Raw genomic sequence first — 5,561 nt, 5'->3', positions numbered from 1 at the left:
ATCCGGACATGATTGAAGGTCCGAAGCGCTTAGCCTGAGCCCTGAGTGTTGGAATTCAAGGTGGGGGGAAGGGAACGATCGAGCGCGAGAAGAAAAGGACAGGCCTTGGCCCCTTTATAAAGAGGGTGAATATCAAGCGTCCTCCGCGTGGCCCTTTGGAACTTGCCTAAAATCGAGGAGTCATACCAGCAGGCACGATTGGGTTACCCACACCCGTATTGATGAGAATCCCGTGAAAAGAGGGACACGATCTCTGCTTCGACAGGACGTGCCAATAAAACTGCCTCGCAACACGTGCAGTGGCAGGCTCGGAAAAACGATTCGTCATGACCAGACCATGGCAGAACGTCACGTTATGAAAAGCTATCAGCATATTAGATTTGTGGAAATATTATTCTCTCTACGGTGGTATGTGGAATTTTTTTTGCAGAGCCGGACACTATCCTCATGTTCAAAATCTTCTATGGAGTATTCGGAGGAGGAACCCGCCTTGCAATGCTGAAGACAATCTGCGCGCCGGACTCATCGTCATTGAAGCCTAGTTCAGGGGCTACTGAGGGAGTCCTGGATTAGGGGATCCTCGGACAGCCGGACTATATCCTTTGGCCGGACTGTTGGACTATGAAGATACAAGATTGAAGACTTCGTCCCGTGTCCGCATGGGACTCTCCTTGGCGTGGAAGGCAAGCTTGGCGATTCGGATATGTAGATCTCCTCCCTTGTAACCGACTCTGTGTAACCCTAGTCCCCTCCGGTGTCTATATAAACCGGAGGGTTTAGTCCGTAGGACAACAACAATCATACCATAGGCTAGCTTCTAGGGCTTAGACTCTACGATCTCGTGGTAGATCAACTCTTGTAATACTCATATCATCAAGATCAATCAAGAAGGAAGTAGGGTATTACCTCCATCGAGAGGGCCCGAACCTGGGTAAACATCGTGTCCCTTGCCTCCTGTTACCATCCGCCTTAGACGCACAGTTCGGGACCCCCTACCCGAGATCTGCCGGTTTTGACACCGACAATGACACCGAGTATGGTTAAATTTCAACACGGTTAATATAATACAACCATTTGTGATATTAACGTGTCAGCTTTTTGTTTCAAAAAGGACTTCGTTGGCTACTAATGTGTGCGCCTCTTCTCAAACTGGATGATTTTTTACCACGGCATATATGTGCCATGTCATGAAACCATGCCAAGTTTCATGTTTTTTGGGTGACTTTTTGATTTACTGGGGTTTAAGAACCGAGAATCTCAATGTTCCAGGACGACGACAAGTTTGTAATTCATTCCCATTCCTTAAATGAGACCTAAACATGCACCCAATAACACATGTACGATTTCCCACCCATTTTTCTTCACTGGAGCATGTGGTTGTAGTTCAAATTTGAATTATGGACTACATTAAATGCATAGAAAACTTAGTAATTAGTAATATATATACAGTGGCCAAACGAACCCTGAACAGTTTGAAATTTCATCCTGACACTCCTATTATTCTATGTTGCCTGTAAAAAACAAAGTTCAAGGCGAGAAGAGGCAACGATTATCGTTTCGCCCACAAGAGGGACATGTTTCGCTACCGGAACCACGAGGATTGCGACAGGCTCCGGTTTGTAAAAGACTTTTAATATAGCTTCGCCCAAATTGGACAATTATATGTACCATGTAGTGACACCATACCAAGTTTCATGATTTCCTGGTGAGTTTTGGATTTATAGAGATTTAAAAATCGAGATTCGGAATGTTTCTGGCCAAGCCAGGACGGCGAGACGGTTGAATTCGTTCCCGTTCATTCCATGGGACCTAAACATGCACCCCAAGGAAACATGTACGTTTTTTCTAGCCATTTTGGTGCACTGGAGCATGCATTTGTAGTTCGGATTTGAATTATGGACATTGAAATGCCTAGAAAACTCAATTAATGAATATAAAAGGTCAAACGAACCCTGAATAATTTCAAAGGTCAGCATGAATCTCCAGTTGTTCTGTGTCGAGTGTAGAAGAAAATACGAGGCTAGCAGAGGGAGTGATTATCATTTGGCCCACAAGGGGACACGTTTCCCTATCGAAACCACAAGGGTTCTTGCGACAGGCTTCGGTTCGTAAGAGGTTTGTAATAAAGCTTGGCCCAAATTGGCAATGTTTTTACCACGACATATATGTGCCATGACGTGACACCATGCCACCTTTGATGACTTTCTGGTGAGTTTAGGATTTATGGGGACTTCGAAATCGAGATTCGAAATGTTTGAGGACGAGCCAGGACATTGGTACTGTTGTAATTCGTTCACATTCCTGGCATGAGACTTAAACATGCACCCAAGGACACATGTATAATTTTTCTAGCCATTTTGTTGAACTGGAGCATGTATTTGTAGTTCAGATTTGAATTATGGACATTAAATGCCTAGTTAACTCAATTAGTATATAAAAAGGCAAAACGAACCCTGAATAATTTTAAATTTCAGCATGGATATCCTGTCGTTCCATGTTGCCCATAGAAGAAAATAAAAGGCGAAAAGAGGCAGTGATTACGTTTCGCCCACAAGGGGGACACGTTTCCCTATCGGAACCACGAAGCTTATTTGACAGAAGCTCCGGTTTGTAAGAGGCTTGTAATAAAACTTGCGCCACAATGGACGAAAAAATTCCTTGACATATAAGTGCCATGTCCTGACACCATGCCAGGTTTCACGATTTTTGTCTTAGTTTTGGATTTACGGGGATTTAAAAACCAAGATGCTTCTCACGAATTGTTTTCAAATAGCACACGGTTCACTCACGAAAGCCGATATTCAATGAAAACTTTGCGGAAACCATATGTTAAAGTTTCATAAAAAATTGTTTTCAAATAGCACACGGTTCACTCACGAAGGTGATGTTTTATTGCGACGCAAAATTTCAAGTTGAAAAACATTACGAGATGTGAGCTATGAAAAAGAAAAATTCAGCCCTGAGTAGTGACATTACTATTTGATACTATTTAGCGCTGATTTTGTCTTTTTCATAGCTCACATCTCTTAATGTGTTTCAACTTGAAATTTTGTGTGGCAATAAAACATCATCCTCTTAACATCCCACATTTCTTTCAATTTTTTAAACTTCAAAACATCTTTTTATCATGGTTTTCACCGGTTTCCACCGAATGTTGGTTTCCGTATGATATCCCCCCTGTTGTGCGCGCGATCTGAGTCGTGCGTTCTGGTTGGCCAGAACCCAAACCCCACGGATCATAGGTCTGCACCGTTGGATTCTCCTTGATCGAACGGCGATCCTCATCCCTTTTTTCAGCACATGTAAATGTTTTCAAATAGCCCCTCAAAAAATGTTTTCAAATAGCACACGGTTCATACACGAAAGCCGTGCGCCTACCAAACCGTGGCCGATGCCCCCCTTGGTGCGCGCGCGATCTGAGTTGTGCGTTTTGATTGGCCAGAACCCAAACTCCACGGATCGGACATGTACACCGTTGGATGCTCCCAGATCTAACGGCAACCCTGAGCCCTTTCGACAGTGTGAAACGCCTTAATGGCAAGGAGGCAATTCTTATCAGCATGGGTCGGCTTCCCATCCGCTAGCCTAGTCGAATAGAACGCAGAAGTTAAGCGTGCTAAATATCATTATAAAGATATAGAGATATATTAATATATCTCTATGATGAACTATCATGGCAATTATATAAACCTTGGGATTCTTGTTTTGCTAATTTATAGACTATGTTTTTATGTGTTATTTTTTGCTCTAAAAATTAAAGAATGATTGACCGGACTTGACATGGCGATTATATGAACCTACTATGTTTTATGGGTTATTTTCCCCTAAAAAATTAAAGAATGATTGACTTGACCTGTATGGAGATTATATAAACCTTTTTTAGGTTGCATGCAGGGTATAGGGGACAGGGTGTTCTTCTCGAGCATGTCTCCCTTGTGCGGCTTATAGACGCGCACATATCTGTGCGCTCACCAAGGTATATATACTATCCTTTACCAACAATTAGGGGGCCCCACACAATCTATCCCTTTAACCCGGAACGAGAAGGGTTTTACCATGATTGTTTCCTACTGATACTAGTAAGGTACGCGTGCATTGCACGCATGAGATTTGGTAACCAAATTATGAATAAATACCACACTATAGCAGGTAAGCTTTGAGTCATATATGCGTGATGTAGATGTTGGTTTAATTCTTATAGTTCATCTCATCCAAAATCAATTAGTTTTATAAAAAAATCTATTTTAAGATTCATGGACTTGTGCATTGTAAAGGTAAAAACGAAAAGTGACAATTCATTTAAAAAAAGGTTTGGGCAATTAAGATATGGAAGATTCTAGAGAACAAAGGAAAAGTGCTTGTGTGTTTGAGGTTTGTGCATTATGCTTAAGTTCAACCATGGGGTCTTCTAGATTGTACATGCATGTGGCAGAATCTGGGGGAATGTAGATGATATCCAATGGCCAGTAGTGCTCGGATTTGCCATCTCTGTATCGTCGGATTGGCTTCATCCAACGACCAACTTTCAAAGTTATTCGTACTCTATATAGGTGTGTGTGCGTATATATATATATATGTGTGTGTGTGTGTGTGTGTGTGTGTCCCATGCTAGACCAAATAAAGTTTGAACAACATGCGTGGGATGACCCCCCCCCCCATGAAACTGACATCGTACGTATTGAACCAGGTTTGGAGTCGGGTACGTATTGAACCAGGCTGGCCCCGTGACGAGCCGACCTGTTGACCAGCAGGCCTTGCGCCATCTTCTGCTACGGTCGCGCGGCGAGTCGCCGCCTGTTTCAGCCGCTGCTATGGCCTCGTGGAGAGTCACTGTCTGCTGCCATGGCTCGCCTCTGTTAGTTAACAAAGAGAAGCTTTGCTTAAGGGACCATGTGTGCACCGTTTTGGACTTGTTTAAAAAAAGGAGGACAAGGTCACGTGGAGACCTCAGGCACTAGAAGACAGAGAACCAATCAACTCTTCTGTCAAAAACAAAAGTAGCACTATGCATCATCCGGCGCCAGCATCCGACAAAAAATACTAGGTGTTATTTTTCCTATGTATTTTATCAGTACATGTTAATTCATCCAACAACAATTACTCTGGCCTGTAATATTTTTATGCAGGGCGACAATTGAAAGAAAAAGGGGTGGTGTTATACCACGGATGCACGCTTGGCTGTGTCGCGCGGCTTCACGGACAGGCGTGTCGCGGTCCGGTTTTCATCAACGCGCAGGCCGACTCGCCCGTCCACGCTGCCTTACAGCGCCACGGACGACACGCCCATCCGCCCTCGTGACCGGTTCATGCATCAGCACCGGCTTACAACACGGAGGACAATTTGCTCGTCCGCACCGGTTTACAGCGCCGCGACCGGTTCATATGTCTACTCCCGCGGCCGACTCGGTCATGGTTGATTTCAGCCTCAACGCGGTGGTCATCAACTCCGCGGTGGATAATTTCCGGCCTAACATATCAAGTGAAATCCATCCAGTATATTTTTATATTACATATTGCATTCTTTAAAAGAACAAATTACTCCAGCTTGCGATATTGTTTAT

Source organism: Triticum aestivum, chromosome 7D (genome assembly GCF_018294505.1).
Source record: "Triticum aestivum cultivar Chinese Spring chromosome 7D, IWGSC CS RefSeq v2.1, whole genome shotgun sequence".
Classification (NCBI taxonomy): domain Eukaryota; kingdom Viridiplantae; phylum Streptophyta; class Magnoliopsida; order Poales; family Poaceae; genus Triticum; species Triticum aestivum.
This window is presented reverse-complemented; position numbering follows the sequence as displayed.